This window comes from Athene noctua, chromosome Z (genome assembly GCF_965140245.1).
Source record: "Athene noctua chromosome Z, bAthNoc1.hap1.1, whole genome shotgun sequence".
In the NCBI taxonomy this organism is placed as follows: Eukaryota; Metazoa; Chordata; class Aves; order Strigiformes; family Strigidae; genus Athene; species Athene noctua.
The window spans coordinates 87,249,138-87,267,638 of NC_134077.1; the positions used below are offsets into that span (position 1 = coordinate 87,249,138).

General features: G+C 40.6%; 1 protein-coding gene across 10 annotated transcripts in view; it reads right to left on the minus strand.

The window, feature by feature from the left end:
• Positions 1-11,000, minus strand: part of MEF2C (myocyte enhancer factor 2C) — a 126,976-nt gene extending 115,976 nt beyond the window's left edge. For 6 of the 10 annotated variants that reach the window (XM_074932688.1, XM_074932694.1, XM_074932691.1 and 3 more), the window contains exon 1: positions 10,518-11,000. The gene's annotated coding sequence lies outside the window, so the exon portion shown is untranslated. The remainder of the gene's footprint in view (positions 1-10,517) is intronic. The other 4 variants (XM_074932693.1, XM_074932689.1, XM_074932692.1 and 1 more) reach the window with 1 other exon arrangement.
• Positions 11,001-18,501: the final 7,501 nt, after the last annotated feature.

Below are 18,501 nucleotides of genomic sequence, written 5' to 3' on the forward strand. Positions count from 1 at the left end.
GAGTAAGAGAGATAAAAGAGCACAAGAGGCCAACTCAATAGGTAAGGAACTATGGCATTCCAGTGAAACATTACTCAATTATAGCCCTTCATTTGGTGAATATTTGATTATCTATACACAAATGGGATGGCCTCACAGTTGGAAACCAAGAGTAGCTTTCTCCCAGAATATTCTGTAGCCAACTGATTAAGGCCCTTTCCAGAAAGAGAGAACAGTCTTTTCTGTGAACTGCTCTAAATTAAGGGTAGGAAGTATTTCAAATCAAGTTTCTCAAATCCTGAATTTCTGCTATAAAAGTTAAACCAGTGCTTATAAAGAATTTATAGACTTAATCTGGGGATGTGAATTCCAATAGACAACAGGACACAGCAAAGTAGAACTTAAAATCCTCTTTTTCACGTTGCCCTATGTCCTTTCTAATTATGTGGATACATCCTGGCATGGTGAATAGATTTTAGCTTTTACAGTATCTCAGTAAAGTTGCCAATTTTCATCTGTGTTTTGCCCTTGGAGAACTGAGACATTGCATAACAGACTTGCACCAAAAATAAAAAAAGTTTGCAGCTGCATTTAAAATTATATTTAAGGGTTCTGGGTCCCCTTCTTATACTATATGCATCGGAGTGTTCTGCAGCTTCTGCACTTCATTTGCAGACTTTTTTACATGCATCTGTTGCCTCAAATAAAGTTCATGCATCTTTTTAGATATACAATATATTTTTAAAATTTCCCCTTTAAGTTTTGGAATTCATATTGCAGGATTGCACTACCTGATCTTCTTGGAAATTGTCACTGATCGGTTGCAGGTGGCGCTGGAGATTATTATATTCAGGGAACTTGTTTAAAATTTGGAGCACGCTTTGGAACTGAATGTGCTGCAGGTACACTTTTTCAATGGAAAATCTGTATTTTAAGCTTAAGAGATCTAGTTTAGATCACGATATATTCAAAATGTGCTCTGTGTAGAGAAACAATAGTATTTACTTAACTGCTCTGCATTTAAGATTAGAATTTCGACCAACATATGAAAACAGAATGCTGATGATTCTTTTTTTCACAAGTATCAGTAGGAGAATCCCACAAAATGATACGTCTGTAGATTCCTTGTGATTTTAAAGCGGTCTTTTTGATATACCTACATTGTATTTTGAACTTATATTTATCAAACTTGGAAGCTGTATTTTTAGGATGATGTTTAATTCACAGAGCAACCTTCTAATCCATTACTGGAACAGCTTCCTCTTTCCGATCACATCTGGAAAACAGTAGAGTGAAAGGAGAGAACAAATACTTTCTTCCTGACCCTCCTCAAAATTACTTTTTATCAGAAATCTGTAGAAGTGCTATTCCATGTCCTGTTTGGGGTAGTCAGAGTAGTGATGGTCTCACGACAGGTTTGCCTCTAATCTTCTACAGACAAATGTGGTAGAACATAGTGCTACTGCTTTAGAGATGACATTTAGCAACTTGTAACAGAAGGCAGCACCAGAAAATCACCACTTGTCCAGATACATGACAAGAACTGCTCTTCAAAACAGACCAGAATGCTTTCTTCTGTGTCATGCCTCTTTGCTGCATCAGGTATTGCTTCATATTGTTATTAAGTGACAAAAAAAACGGGGGGGAAAAAAAAAAAGTTAAATAAAGAACACACTTTCCCTCCATTGAGAAATCCTTGTGCTCCCAATTAAGGATTTTTCTACAGGATTAGCAGCAGGGAAAAAGAAAAAAATCCTAATAGCATTAAAACACCATGCGAAACCACCACTTCTATTGCTTTCTTTGTATCTGTCATAAGGATTTGCATTATATTTATCACCACTGTATCTTATCCCTGACAAATTCTTCTAAAAACATGGAATTCCAGAAAAGAAAGCGCTCAGTATGGATGCCTTCAAGATGACTATTCTGCTGATCACCACAGAATGTAATACTGAACTTGTGACAATATCTACTGGAAGCATAATTGAACTAAATGTAATGTTCTGGATGGGGATTTAAGTAGTGGAACTTGTACTGAAGATAAATTCTCATTCTGCTCTATTAAGTTTTGGAAAACCCACAAAAATATTAGTCCAATTTTTAACTTGTATGCCAAGAATATTATAGAATATAGAATATTTTTCTGTTTCTGTCATGTGCATAATATTTTTTATTGCAGCATCAACAATAAAGCAGAAATGCCAGATCCTATTGTTATTCCAGTGAAGATATGCAGATTCCAACCTACCAAGCATATAGGCAGGCATCCTCCCTTTCTGTACATGTAATTATGGGCAGTTCTGCTTTAATTAGGTAGCTTGCCAATCATTCTATCATGTTTCCTTTTGAGAAAAAACTGGAATATTTTTTTCCAATTAATACACATTTAAAAATGTAATTTTAAATTATTTTCAATTGCTAACAACACGTCACATAAACAAGAGTACTAGTAATCCAACAGGACTGGGTTATATTTTTTTAATGCATGCTCCCAAGAAAATTAATGAAATTTTGCTTCATCCTGTTTAGTTTTAAATGAGCGTACCAGTCCATAGGCTCTTACTAACACTTATGGTCATATTTCTGATTTCTAAAATTTATGTATGTGTGTTTTGGATAAAGTGGTACTTTTTGTATGCCACTGCAAGGATGCATTCCCTGGCTCAGTATTCTGACATAAAAAATGTGTCATGTAGAAGTTTGGTAAGTGTGCAGTTTCACACTTATTTCATATCTTGCAGTGAGGTAATAGGCTGGATTTTTTCTTGTTCTGCTGCTGTGTCAATTCCTTGTCTGCATCTCATATACATAAGCAAGATAAAGGAAAAACTGACCATTTCTCCAGGATTCTGTAGGCAAAACAGGTTCTCATCAACATACTGCTTCAAAGATCAGTTCCTTATAGGTACAGAACACATTCAAACAATCATTGTTATTATTTTGTTAAGACGGTTGCCCTACATCTGCAACTATTAAGGATTATTCATAGCAAGACAAATTCTGTACTCTTCAACAGGAAATTTGTTTGAAAAAACCTGCAAGATCAAGGTTTTTAGTTCGACTACCGTGTATCGACCACTCTCCCCCATTTGCATACCATCTTACCAAATGGTCCGCAGCCACATTCTTCCTAACCTTCCTAAAAGCCTTCCTCCTTTTTTGCTGTTTCTCCCACTTTTCGTATTCAGTAAAGGCAGAAGCAACATTCAGGACCCAGATGGAGAGAGAGATCTAGCAGGCCTGAGGATAAGCGTAGAGAACATACTGTCTCCTGCTGGTTTTACGGAATATCCTCAAACTGTCCCAACTTTTTCTACAAACTGCCCAGGCATTCCCAAGGGTTCTGGCAATCGGAGGGGAGTTCCTGGCAGCACAGATCTTAAGCTGAAATGCCAGGCTGAAGCGGATGCATGGGCCAGTGCTACGAGATGGTCCCAGCACCTCTGTGTCCTGCTGTTTCTCTACATGCCCACCCCCCCCACCCCCCTCCCCCTCATCTTTAGGGACAGCTTTCCCACCCAACTCCAATGAAATGATTGAAAACAATCTCCACTGAGAAGTCCATATGGAATTTTTAAATGAAAAGTGCGGTAGTCTAGCTTCTCACACTGGTGGATATGTTCTGGAACATTTCTATTTCTGTAATGATCCAACAATAACTGAATTATTTTGATTAAAATAATGCACCATTATTTTGAATATAACGTCATATCACAATATGTTTGTCAGCAGGGGGAAGAATTTACTAGAAATCAAATAAATAGCACAAGCTACTATGTTACTTGTTACTTACATTACTGAAAGTAATGTTTCACGTGGACAATGTTCTGCATTATGTTTACTTTTGCATATGTGTTTTATAAACAATTTCACAATCCTCCCTCCTTGTCCTTTGTACATACTTTGCTAACGGCTATTGATTGACTACTTAAAAGTAAATAGTGAAATTTAACTGAGCATGGGTTCCACAAATGGCATTCGTCCTGTATCTATAAAAGCAAACATAAATAATGTTATTTCCAATTCATTTTACTTAACTGTACATTTTGTGATTATGGGATGAGAGATAGATGACAGTAATGTCTAAGGTGAATTCCTGCACTGGCATTTGGTTAATAATAATTTTCATGATAAACTTCACTTAATCAATTATACAGTTGAAGAGATACGAGCCAGAGAAGACCTGTTAGGTTGGATTCTAAGTTTTGTACCAACAGTGCTTTATAACCTGGGAAAAGGAGGCAGAAGAGCTTTATGCCATCTGTTCCATTCCGACCCTAATCTGTGGGCTGCTTTACGGTTAACTTAAATGGAGGCAGCAGAAGCATCTGCTTTCCAGGACCTGCTGTACTGGCCAGGATCTTTGAAGCTCTCCCTGCTCAAACTTGCAGCTCTCCAATGTCAGGGAAGGTGGCAGAAGGCAGAGATAAGTACATCTACCCTGCTGAAGCAGGTGACTGCTAAGTCACCTGTTCAGGGAATTACAAAAGGGGCCTGGGCTACAAACCTCACTGGTGTGATTACTGAATCCATCTTGCACAAGAGTGTACTCCTTACAATATTAAAATAAACAATTCTCAGATAATTTATCCAGACCTGGTTCTAAATAAGTCAGATAATGTACTTCTAGAATTTCCTAGGACATACCCCTGCGATCTAAACGTATTTAGTTGGTTAAAAAAACCCAGAACAACAACAACCAAACTGGAAAAACGCTTAGTGGAGTTCTGTTTAGCAGTATTTCAGAGTGATAGTCCTACAATTTAACTGCCTTAAGGATTATTTTTCTCTGTGCTTCCCTCTACTTCTCCTGCAAATTTACTTTCTCTTTTCAAGGGAAGCAGCAATGTGACTATATGAGAAATTTCTATCACTTCTGCATGTTAGCTTTTCTGGCTGAACAAGGGGTGCCATTTGCATACTTTGAAATACTTTCAAGATGCAAGGAAGTTTAAAGGCCAGGATACTATCCGATGTTTAGTGCCTTAAATAAATTGCAGATCTTGGAAAGGTCTCTTTGCAGTTTAAAACTAATGGGAGAAAAATGTGATACTAACAGGGTTGATGGCAGAACATAACCTTAAAAATTGCCTTTTTTATATATTCTGAAATCAAACACTAATTCCCACGACTGAGGTCTGCATGTATAGGTTTAACTGTCTGTGTTCAGTAGGAAAAAAATATTTCATCTGTAAGCAGGCACCTGAATTTACCATATCTGCACTGAGAAGACACAATTTTTTATTACCCATATTAACCGGTAAACTTAGGATTTTTTTAATTGCAGAATCATTTTATTTATCTTTAAAACTTCCTTAGCAGAACAAATATCTAGGAATTCCACTGCTTTTCTTGAAAGTCTTAGAATAACAGGCTGTATTTCCAATGTCATCATTAAATTGATCTCATACTTCACATAAAACTGTGTGACATTAAAATGTGCAAAAGTGCACTCAGCCTTGGCTGCTTCTTTATCAGTGTAAGACCGTACCTGACAGTTCAAATATACAGCTGGGGCCCATAAGTTGTATTTTGTCACACCGATGCTAGCTAACTTTTTGAAAATTACACCCTCCCATCCAAAAAAAAAATAAAATCTACTGTTGTGTGATATAAATCTAACTTAACTGAATGCTTTTTCAGGTATTCATGAGTTACATGGCCAGACTTAACTTCTAAAAAAAAAAGGACACTGTAGTTCAGTCTTCACCACTCCAAGCTCTGTTTCAATATGTTATGCACAAAAATTCCTTTTCAAAAGTACTGATCATTCACATCTGCAATCAAAAGTGTAAGGTGCATGTTTTGCACATTTGAAGACTGCCCTAATACAGTTCTGTTGCTTATACAGCAGTAAAATAAGCAGGAACAATTGCAAAATGTGGTAACTTAACTATTCTTAAAGGACTGTAGCGAGCGAGCATGTCTCAGACTAGTCTTTTTCATCTTACTTGGCCGTAGGTACTTTAGGATATTTCAAGCATTTCTATAACTGCATTTATCGCCTGTTTCCAAGGGCTTACTTTTCAAAACATTATCCTACCAAAATTGTTTAAATTCACATTTGAGCCTCACAATACATTGTTGAGAAGTTAGTGTAATGCACATAGGAAACAGAAGGAGAAAAAGAAAATGTATTTTACATGTAACATAAACTTTCAAAATATAAGCTAGGCAAAGCTAGAATGAAAGAAAATCAAAATGTGCTTTCAGTGTCCATTAAGATGAAACATCTGAATTTACAGGAGTTTTGTCTCTGATTATAATAACACACACAAAATTAAATACATAAATATTAATTTTATGTATCACATAAGATGCAGACAATGAAAAGAACGTTTACATTTATGGTTGACTCATTAGTGTTTTATTATGTGAAACACTAGGAGGCATCAGTTGGGTAAAAAAAAAGAGTTCTTCCTTTGAAAAATGGTAAGAAATTAGCATAGAAGTTATCAGCTTGGAAGTTTCATACTTCCAAATGTTAAAGGCTTTACATTATAACTAAATTATGCAAATAGCTGAAACTCTATTCTCACTGATAAATGACATATTTAATAATATAGGGACATTTAATTTCCTATTTTCAAACCAGACTACTATGTTCACATACACAACACAAAGTATAGTTTTACATCATTACACATTGTTAAAAGTAACAGAACAGAGGTAAACTAAGATGACTTACTTGTCCTCAATATCATGCTTTTTGATAAATCTGCAAAGCCCTGACATGTTTTATGCACTCTCCTCTGCACGTAAGCTCTTAATAGGGTAAGTGCAGTGAATTTAGTATAGTCCTAGGCACTTTTAAGAACTTTTAATTGCTATTACAGGATATCATCTAGTCATAAATGTTTTTAAAGAATCCCAGGACAACCATCTATTACATTTTAAATGTATTTCCCAAAAGCGGTGAATTAAACAATGTTCTTAAAATCTGTATAACAATGCTACAAGTGGCTCTACCTTTAACTATAGTCATACGAAACCAGTAATGTCAAAATTGAGTTTTCCTTCCTTCAAATTGCATTTAACAATGACTAAGCAACAGAGTTATAGTTGTCTCATAAAATAATCAATTGAAATTGAAGTGTGCCTTGCCATGCTGCAGCAATCAGCTTTTATCTCTGCCCAATCAAAATGACATGTGAACTGCCTAATCCTTCTTTTGTAAGGCACATAAGACTTTGTGTCACTGTTGGTTTTGTGAATCGCCTCTATAAGCTGGTCTGATTTCCTAAAGATGACAGATCCTAGTGAATAGGCAAGCTCTCCTGCACTGCAGTCAATGAGACAGTGAGATTAAAGTGGAGGACTGAAGACACTAGCTTTTAATCACCTGTCCACATGCAACATTGACCATCAGTTCTGAGAAAATTACCTTAAAGCTGGTCAGAGGACCCAAATAATTCCTTTTAAAAATAGAAAATGAAAAAATTAAATTTTTCAATTTTTCACTTGCACCGTCAGTTGTGTTTGCTGACCAGAGTTCTTTTAAGCCCATTTTGTTTCTGAAATAAGAGGCAGTGCTGTATTTCCATCCTTTTCAAATACCAGAATACTCACCCTACTCTTAAGCTTGAAGTGCTCTAGCTGCTCAGAATTACATATATAGCTTTTTTGTATTTTATACCTAAGTCGCTACAGAGGCTAAACGAGGATGTAGCATAATATCTCTGCTGATATCATACAGCAAAATTCAAAAATCTTAAAATACCAACTGCTTTGGTTATTCTTCAAAATGCTGAAGCAGAGACTATAAACTCCTTGAAATTACACGGCACCATTTATGTTCATCTTCATAACCAGCGTTTTCAAAAGAACACCACTACACCTTACTTGATTTTCAGATAAATAATCATGTAATTTAGAATAATAATGTCCAACAGGTAAAGACGGAGTCTATATCTCAAAACCCAAATGCTTATTCTTTCAAGCACCTAATAATTAACGACTTCTTGCTCAATGAGATGTAGAAATATCCTTAGCTGTCTCCGAAGATGAACTGAACTATCCTGGTGAACAATAAATTAACCTGTTACAGAGAAAAGTAAAATTAAAAGAAATGAAGTTGGCAGAAGTACTCCTCACAACTCCTGTGCAGTCTCTAAGTTTCTATGTAGTTACATTTATCTACTAAACAGTGAGCTATCAAAATCTTTCAGAGGTAAACTTTTGGAAAAAGCTTCAGAAAGCTTCATTTCCCTTTGTCTGTAATACTTCAGATGTTTTAAAACCCAGAACCATTTAAGAGAGGCATCTCTCTGGTTTTGAATATACATTGCAGGTAAACAAATTAAGGGTGTTTATAAAAAAATAAAGAGAATTTTCTGATCCTATATTGAAAGAAAATTCAAAGTGAGAAAGTATTTGTATGAATTTTCTTATGACGCTCCAAAACTAGCAGCTCAGGAACGTAACTCTAAACGGCTTAATCTCACACACTATTCATCACTTAGTACCAATTTCTATCAGGCTCTTAAGCCTAAATTTCCTTTTTTCTTGGCCAAGTAATCTTAAGAGGATACAGACATATCTGATTCCTGCATCCATTTATAGGACATCAAAAGTGACATTCTTTACATCTCTGTCCTACAGAAAGCTATTGGGACAGGCAGGAGGTTTCGGTGTCCTCGGGGCCTGATCCTGTAAATCATTATTCCTATGACTTGTTCATTTTCACACGAGTAGTCTCAGCGCTGTCAGTGGACTAGTTGCTTTAAGTACTGTTTGCAAGAAAGAAGGTTTTCACATACGGGTCCCAGACCCATCTTCTCATACTATCTATGTAGGGCATATTAGTGAAGATAGATGCATAAACAGCAAGTTTTTAAAATAAAAGGATGTGTACTACAAGGAACATAGACACCCTGAACTAAGGGCCATTCTCTTAAGTTCTTCAAAGAATTTTCCCATTATTTCCAAAGGGAGTTAAGTGTGAGCAGAGACTTCACTGTCAGACCTGGTATGAATTATGCATTAATACAGAAATAATAACACAACAGGCTTTTAATAAAACTGATAAAGTAAGAAAGTCTCGAGGGGTTTTTTTAACTTCATGCGAGGTACCTAAAATCACGTAACAAAAACAGTTCACAAAATGACAAATCCCCAAAGTGGCTGTTTGCCTGGGCGTTTTAACTGGAAATCAGTATGTATGTAATACAGAGGTTAGAACTGGTTCACAGGTGGTTATATTTCCATGCCCTGCCAAGCCTCTAGGGATCTGAGTTATTATACTCCATATAAACATCTTTTACCTTTCAACCATAATACCCAGGAAAGTGCCAATAAGAGAAATCTAGTCACATCTGCATCTAATATAATTGGTTTATCATCCATCTTGTAGTTCTTTTAAAGTAAAGATATGAAACTAGGACATTTGCCATTAAGCTGATCCTCAGATACATGCTAGGAAAATGCATTTTGTGTCAAGACAGTTCTTTTTTTCATCACCAGTAAAATACTGGCAAAGCGACTTTCTCTGCTTAATTCTCTTAAATCTTCAGTCTTAAGTTGTGTATTACAGTATTTAATTTCTGGGTACAGGTATTTGCTAATAACAAAAAATACATGCTGCAAACAAAATAGAACTTTTCTAAAAAAGACAATGCTGAGGTTCCCACAGTGATTCATTAAGTTTTGTTTTGCACTGTGCTGCCTTTTTTGTTTGTTTGTTTGTTTAATAAAAGGAATTATTAGCTCGTCTTTGTACCTGTTTTGTTATTCAGGCTGACAGAAGGTCACACTAAGTTTTATGGGAAATGCTAAGTATTACAGTTACATAATGCACCAATAGTCTTATAAGTCTCACATTTACATGAAACTTTATCTTACCCTGTAAGTAACTGTACTGCAACTAAACCAGCTAGTTTTGTAATGCTGATTAGCTCTGCTGCCCTGTGTTAAAAAACGTAAGGATTACTCAAAGTACCATGTACAGACCAAAGCACACTATTCCAGGAGAGGTTTGCAGCCCATGACTTAAATTCCCACGTCGATGCAAGGGGTCTTTCCCTCTCAAACGTAAGTATTCAAATGAAAGACGCACAAAGTTAAACACTTGCAAGCATGCATTACCTAAACTCAAGAACTGAAGAGCCGATGATACAATGAAGTTTAAGAGCATTTCCCTCAGACTGGATTGTTTCCTTAGTCTGATAAATCAGGGTGCAAGCACTACAAGGTCATAGCATTTGGTGAACTATTCAAATCAAATCAGCCTTGAACACTTCGCAATATCAAGCACACAAATGCTGTAAACTAACTTCATCAAAGTTTAATCACTTACCATACTGATAGAGACAAGTCAGGAATAATTTACTAGACAGTGATTTAACTATGTTACTTGTCTAAAAAGTTACTTTTAAGCAATTGCACAATCATACCCTCAGAAAGTCTGCAAGCAACCTCAATCCCAGACCACATACAATGACCGATACATTCTTCAAATGCAGTAGGAAATGTACGTAGAGCTTTTTGTACCATGCCCTCTATATTTTATTCCGATGCTGAATTTCATAGATACTTACATTATAAACATTTAGCTGTTTGGATGATCAGACTAGTCCTTGAGATATTTTCCTTTCACAGGAAAAAGAAAAAATCCCTTTACTTCTTCCAGCCTTAAATATTCGCCACCTGGTTCAACATGCAGCCTCCTTGAATCACACACACAACCTTCAAAGTCAATCCAATAAGCAGCCAGGAGATGTCTGGGGTGTGTGTGTGTGTGTGTGTGTGTGCGTGTGTGCAGCGTGGAGGAGGAGAAAGTGGCTGAGCTGCTGGTCGGATTAAAAGTAACCGGACTCGTCCTGAAAGCGTCCAGGAAGGAAGTGACAGCAGGCGAATGGGAAAAGGCGAGCAGCTCACAGCCTTTGTAACATCGCGGAGGGGAAGGGGGGAGGCGAGGAGGGGGCTCGGACCTCACGCCTGATGAGGTGTCCTTTTCTGCTCCGCTCCCTCTTCCTCCCTTTTCTTCTCCTTCTCCGCGTCTCTATTTCTCTCTCTCTCTCTCTCTCTCCCACAATCCCAAACGAATGACTCTCTCCTCCCGAGCTGGAGAAATAATCAGTTTCACTCTTGCAAAAAGGGGGCGGGATCAGATCCCGAAAGCGTTTTAATAAAACAAACATAGAGCAGCAGCAGCGGCAGCAGCTCCCTTCCTTGCCCCTCTAGTCTAAACTAGATTGATAAATTACTCCGCTACACTACTTTAATTATGTATATGGTATGCAGAATAAATCACTGAACATCAGCACCTCAATCAAGCACTTTTTAAATGATAATTGCATCTTGGGCGAATCAATCTTTCCATTCCTGACATTTTGCTAATTTTAGTTTTACGGTGGGGGTAATGGCATATGCCACACGCAAACCTAATGACAATCCTTTATTATACCGAGCGAAGACAGCGCGCCGAGCCGGTGGGTATCACCCCCCCCACACCCCGCACCCCCCCTTCCCCGCTCCCGGCGAGGTACGGCAGCGTGAGGACGGCGGGATGGCTGCAAGGGGCTGTGCGGACGGCGCAGCCCGCCTGGGCTCGGCTCGGCTGAGCCGGGCTTGGCTGGGCTGGGCTCTGCGGCCGGCGAGCTCGGTTGGCGGCGGCGGCGGCCGGGACCGAGGCGGCAGCGGGGCGCGGGGGGGTGGCGGGCTGTGTGTGTGTGTTATTGGGGTGCCGCAGACCCCGCTCCGTGCCGCCACCCCGACCCCGCGGCGGCCCCCCCAACCTCCGTGGCGGCTCCGGGGACCGGCGGCCATCGCCCCTGTCACCCCCCGGCGCGGGGGCCGCCGACCCCCGCGCCCCGTCCGCGGAGCGAAGCGCGGCCGCGAACCTTCGGCATCCACAGCCCCCCCCCCCCGCGCAGATTTCCTGCCCGGCTCCTTGCGCCTTTCCCGCGCTCCTTCTCCGCAGCCCTCCGCCAACTTCCCAAAGTCATCACGCTTCCCATCCCGCCGCGGGTGGCCACCCCCCCACCCCGGCCCCGAGGGCAAAGTTTGGGGCAGCACCACCTTCCCCCGAGAGAAGGCGAAACCCCGCTCGCTCGCCTCCTCGCACAGTCCCACTCACGGCCGGCTGCCGGAGACGGTCTCTTGTCAGACTTACCCACAGAAATGCAGCCTTTACCAGCACGCTGTGCGAAAGGACAGGACTTTTTTTTTTTTTTTTTTTTTAATAGGTTCATTTGCTTTTAAAACCGGACTGAAAGGACGGCACTGTATGGGAGCTTGAATCCAAATTAAGCACATGCAATAATCTGTGAGTAAAACCGGAGTTTGCAGATACTTGTTTTAATTTCTGTGTAGATAGACAACTTTTACGATCCTTCGAGAGCAGCAGGGGAGTTTATAAAGGCACAGACCATTATTTTTATGATAGATTAAGGCACTGGAAATAGGAACAGCACGCATGATAAAACCAAACGACTGAATTCAAACAACGGTGATAACTATATATTCGGTTTATTTTAATACAAGCCCTTGGTCTTGCAGTCTTTTCCCCTATAAACATCTCATTGGGCCACTGACCTACTTCCGAAGTTCCGTATCTGACAGTGAATAAATGCCTTTTCAATCCAACTGTACTTGTTAAAAACATGGATGCTCAAAGCACCGGTCAGAGCTAAACAAAGCTAAGGCAGCTCTAACAAGCACCCTGTGATTGCTCTCAGCACAGATCTCTAGAGAATAACACCCCTCCCTGAGTTCGGGTCTCATCACGCCCTGCCCTGTCTGGGTGAGATTCAGACAGAGGGTGGACGGACTCTCGACGGACAGACAGTTATATGCTATAAACGCACCCACAACCACAACAATCACAGTAATACTGATGTGCCCGGAGCCACCCGGCAGCCCGACACGAGCCAAGCACATTGTATACGGGTGGTGAGAGGCACATATGCTCAGCAGTGTCAGCAGCGGAGCCCGAGTAACGTTGAGGAAGAAATACTTTCTCAGCCTCAGGTTTGGCATGAAGCGCAGCAGGAAAGAAATATGGAACAGTTACACAGGTTGTACCCTCGCTGTGCCTCTACTGCAGACAATTCTGGGCTCCCAGCACGGCACCCAACTACCCAGTAACATTCGTATTTTCTTAGTGGCAAAAATAGTAAACGGTGTTAGGGCTTCACACTTCTGTGCTCTAATTGAAAATGACTGTCATCTGCTTTATTTTGTGCAGGATATGTAAGTTTTCAGGCTTCTGGCTAGTTGGTAACACAGACCTTCAACTGTCAAGACAGAACATGAGCACCGTGGTATCGTGAAAGCAATTGTTAGAGTAGGCAAGTTTTTCAGAAAATAAAACTGTACAGCAGCTTAGCACATCTACTATACCTCCGTGTGGGCAGTTGTGGCCTAATCTTTAAATAGTGGTGACCTTCACGTACCTTAAAGCCATGCCAAGTTTTTGTCATAGGACAATTCATCAAACCCATGTAAAGGACACCTCAATTTTTAAAACCGGGTTCAGATGCTAGATGGACAAACAGATATAAGGGGAGGAATTAGGCTTTCCTGCTTATCTCAGGGTTAGATAAGGCATGAATTTATGTGGTATCTTTTGAAGTGTTTAAGATTTTTTTTCTCCCTTTTGCTGCATTTAATTTTAAAATCTGGAATAATTTCAAACAGTAAAAAAAACCTTTGTTCTGGTGTCTGTGCTTGTACTGATGCTCCACAAATGCACCCTTTTCAAATTTCTGGCACGAGACTCAGATCTACTCTTTTTTGCTGTCCATAGGTCATGTGCAGGTCTGCCGACAAAATTATTTTTTTCTTAATCCACCACCTGAGGCATGCAATGTTTTAAACGAGACATCAGTCAAAATGTAATAATTACAAAATCAGATCTCCAAAGTTTTATCAAAGAGCGAAGTGTGTATCCAAGTATCTCTTTCCCTTACAAGTGTGATTATCTCAAGGTAACATTTTCTTTGAAGATGATTATCAAAGTCCGTTTTTGTTCTTTTGTGGATGCAGAACGTATCTTTCCCTTAGGAGAAATGAGATTGCCAGCTTACATCTTTTAATGGCGTTTAAACCGAAAAGCAGTAAGGTTACTATGAAATGATCCACCTCCTTTGCATCTTAACCCTGGGGTGGCTTGGTTTCTGTTTAAAGTTCTGCTCAACCCCACTCCACTCCACGCCTCGCTCTCTTCAACCACCTCCCTATTTGTAAGAGCAACACAGTATAACACTTCTTCCCATGTCTGGCTGCTTTTAAACTTGGCCCACGCTGGGTGCAGCGCTTGAAGTGAGCTTTACAAAATTATTTTAAAGTGAGCTGGGGCGGTTGCCACAGCAACCCACCCTGAGAGAAATCGAGGCTATAGATTAATCTACCCCACAAGATTATTCAACAGTACTGTATTTGTTCTTCATTCATTCAGAATATTCCCTCAATCCATATGCTTTTATAATGAACAAAAGATGTAAACTCAGATAATTTCAAAGATAATAGGATATCTATTCCAGGAGCAGAATTTAAACACTTTGTAAACCACTGCAAAGAGCTGAAATGTCCATGATTCTTTGCAAAATCATTTAATTGCAAAAAAATATTTGCAAGGTAGGCACAGCTGACAGATGAACTTTAAATAAAATGGCATGCCATTACTAACATGGTGTTACACACATCAAGCGATGATTACAGAGAGCCTTTGTCGCAGGTGTACCTGTAAGTACATAATACAGCAGAGCTTGCTCTCCAGGCTTTGCTTTTAACATTAAATCTGAAAACAATAAATAGTACTTTGTAATATTAAATGCAATAAATATTGAACACTCACCACATACACCCTCTTTATTGTCAAAATCATCCGCCTCCAATGCTTTACTTAATCTTTCCCATAGTAGTTACTTCACAGTTTACAATTCTTGTTCGGCACCTTAGATGTTTAAAAGCACAAAAGTAGTGTATTATTAAAATGCAAACCTATAGTACTTAAATATATTTAAAGAGATTTATGAAACAATTTCTATAAAAAGAATAAGAGTCTTTACTGATGTGCACTTAGGCCTAAAAGGAGTATCGCTTGTAAGTAACTTGACGTTTTCAGAAGCTGTAATAAACTCCATCTGAATTCTACCTTAGGGATGCTACACTATCAATAAAATTACAAAACTATTGATCTTGGACTGTACTCATCCTCCAATCGGTACTTAGAAAATTATTTATGCCTTTACGTGCATTTTGGAAAACGCGGCTGTCTCATTGTTTAACAAATGCCAATTTAAAAGTCTGGGCCAAATGCTAAAATGTTAAGCTTGGCGTATTAATTTTTTCCTCTGTTTAAGGGGAGATGTACGCTGTGTGGCTGCCCAAGGAGGCATCTTCTTGGGCCTGCCTCGAGAATGGCAACCCTGGAGTAACACTAGGAGGAATGTTTTTCTGGTTAAAACTCAAATGCCGGATTTTCTGTGCGCCTGTGGCTGTGGCGACGGGGTCCCCACAGAGACCCCCGACGAGCACCTTTGTCTGGAGGGGTTGACCCCTCACAGCCCGGACACATGCGACCTCCATGCTGACACCTCCCCAGAAGATGGGCTTTTGTTTATTTTCTCACTTATTCTGAGGGGCTGGGGTCTCCCGCTCGGTGCGGGTGGCAGGGGAAGGCACTGCCGATGTGGGTTGGCCACCAGCCACCATCTCCTCAGGCCCCACAGCCTGATACCCCGACCCGGCCCCCTCAGCCCCGGCGTGTGGGGGTCAACTGGTGTGGGGCCACCGGGGCCACTATGGCGGTGCTGCTGCTATCGCAGCTGCCTCCTCCTCCTCCTCCTCCCCTTCACCGTGGAGGGAAGGCGCTGAGGCAGGCGGGGGGTTGGTGCGAGTTGGGCCGGGCACCAGCTCAGGCGAGAGCGGGTGGTCACGAGGAAGGAGGGAGGGAAGTGGTAGCATCACCGCTGGGATTGGAGAGCAGCCACCAAAGCCCGGCAAGGCCATGGCTAGTTAAAGCAGGCGGTGGCTAGTTAAAATAGGCCGGGAGTAGCCAAAGGGTTTGGAAGTCAGTTGGCTGTGGGAAAAGTCTGGAAGCAAGCGGCAGCCTCAACCCAACCCTGCATCCCCCCTGCAGCTCTCTCCACCTGGGGCCCCTCCGAGGCCTTTTGTCACCTTTGCCCACCTCCGCGGCCTTGGGGGCGATGGCGCCTGACGGGTGGGGGAGGCCGCAGCATGGCCGAGGGCCAGGCTGGATGAGGGGGACCCGCTGCTGCCCGCCAGCCCCTGGGGTTGGCTGGTGGGGGGCCAGGGCTGTGGGGGTCTACGGGGACACGCAGCCCCCAGCCAGGCCCAGGCTGGTAAGGCCGAAGCATCCCATGGGTGTGTGTGGGGGCCATGGCGGCAGCGGGGGTGGCAAGGCGTCCCTCGTGTGTCTGGCCTTGACGGAGAGCTTGGAGGTGGACTAATCGGGGGCATTATCACTTCACTTCCCAGGCTTCCGGAAAGTTGTTTCTTCAACAGCCCCTTTTTTTAAAAAAAAAAAGAGATTTTTTTTCGCGGTCCCTGGCTGGTTTTCTCAATGGCCTTTGAAGGGAAGAGGCCAATTGTAGAGGGATGAAGGCTGCCAAATGCACTAAGTCAACAATGAAAACGGGGTTTGTTTGTTTTGCTAAATTGATCTAGTAATCTGAAGTGTTTCATTGTTATAAAAGGCAGTTTCTGAAACTAGTTTGCAAGTTGATATTGTCCTCTAAATATCTCATAAACATGTTATCCAAACATAATTTTTATCTAAGAATTTTTTTACTGCGATGTTTGCTTTGTTCCTTTTTAAAGTGTTTTAAAAGTAGAGGTAGGAGGTAACTTCTTCATAGACAAATATGTATTCTTTCAAAGATTTAATGTTACTAAAATTGTCCTAGAAGTGTAAAAAAAGTATTTATTACTTTGTGAATGACAACACAGACTAATATTAGAATCAGATCTGGAGGTAGTGATAACTACCTTTTCTGTTTGCCGCACATACTTTTTAGAAACAGGCTAATACTTAAGGTCTGTCATTTGTTTGAAAACGAGGCTGAATTTTCATCTGAAGGAGTTAACAGCTGTAGAAATGTTGAATCTTGAGCTTGGAGTCAAACAGGGATGCTGTCGAACTCACACACTGCATCCAAAGTCCCCTGAATTCTGCTGAAAATCCATGCACTCTGCTAGCTTTCAAATGAGACCCTAAAATGGAAGCTTGGCCCTACGTCAGTGGCCACCCAGATCCTATTCCTGCCTGAGAATTAAATCTTTGAATGTGCTGTATCTCCAGTTCCTCTAGCAGCCACTGTCTCTCTGTAAGATACTCAAACGTTCTCATCATCCTGTGACAACATTCCACTGAACGTGTATAGTTTATGTATATGTGTATTTATTGTAGGGGGCAACACTCAAGTGTAACTAAAGGAAGAATCTGACCACTAACCTTTCCCACATTGAGATTTAGGGGTTCCAAAAATGTGAGTCTAGACTTGCATGGAAGAAATGTATCAAGGGTTCCGAAGTTCTTCAGCGCTAGCCAGAAATCAGTAGGCAAAAGTTTGTCTCTGACAAACTCAGACGCTCAGTAACTAGTTTCAATTTTGCCCCCCCCCCCTTCTCTTCTGACATAAAGTTAATTAGGTGAAATTTCAAGCTAAATGGGCTTTTTTCCTATGCAAAAATATAAAAATAGATCAAATATGAGCTTAGAGTGGAAATTTGGAATCAATTCCCCATCTTAATAGCGTTTAAGTACAGGAATGTATTTGAAGAATAATTTGGAAATGTTGTCATTTTCATCAGTCTGATTATTTTGCATCTTCATATGCCTCAGAAACATTAGTTTTTTTTTTTTTTAAAAAAAAAAGCAAGACATTTGGTGGCAGTGTAATTTATCGTACGGTTTAATACAACTGTGATTAAAGTCTGCCTAGGTTATTAAACGTCCTTCACCCAAGAAATACAATCTTTACTCTTCTTCTCGGTCGCTAGTACAGAAGAGCATGCTGGAGGGAGACGTGCTGTACTTTGATGACTCTTTGTTCTGAAGGGCCTGTATCCAGAGACTACATCAGAGCAGCTGGAGGTCTGCTTGAATTTACAGAAGGGATCAGGTAAGATCCTGCCAAATGCAGAGTACAGCACTAGAAGTCCCTGTCTTTAAAATGCGTGTCTTCCGATATCTTGCACAACCTTTAGAGCTGGTCCAGAGGAAGATAACTTTGTATTTAATTTACGCAGCTTTAGAAGGTTTTAAACCTTTTTTGCCATTACCTTGTCATTTCAAAAGAAGTTTCTGCTAGGACAGTTCCCCCTATTTCCCTCCAGGAAGAAAAGCTCCCAGACACTAAGTTTCAGAACTATCATTTTAAGACTGCCTTTCTCGTTCCTTTTACCACATTTGTTTGTCGATGCGGTTGCCCCCAGTTGAATAAAGGAAATCTTCCTGTCATCCCCTTTCATTTTGGGAAAGGTTGGGGAAAGGGAGGGGAAAAGGATTTTTTTAAACTGTGCATTCCTTTTCTTTTCCTGAAATGGAATTGC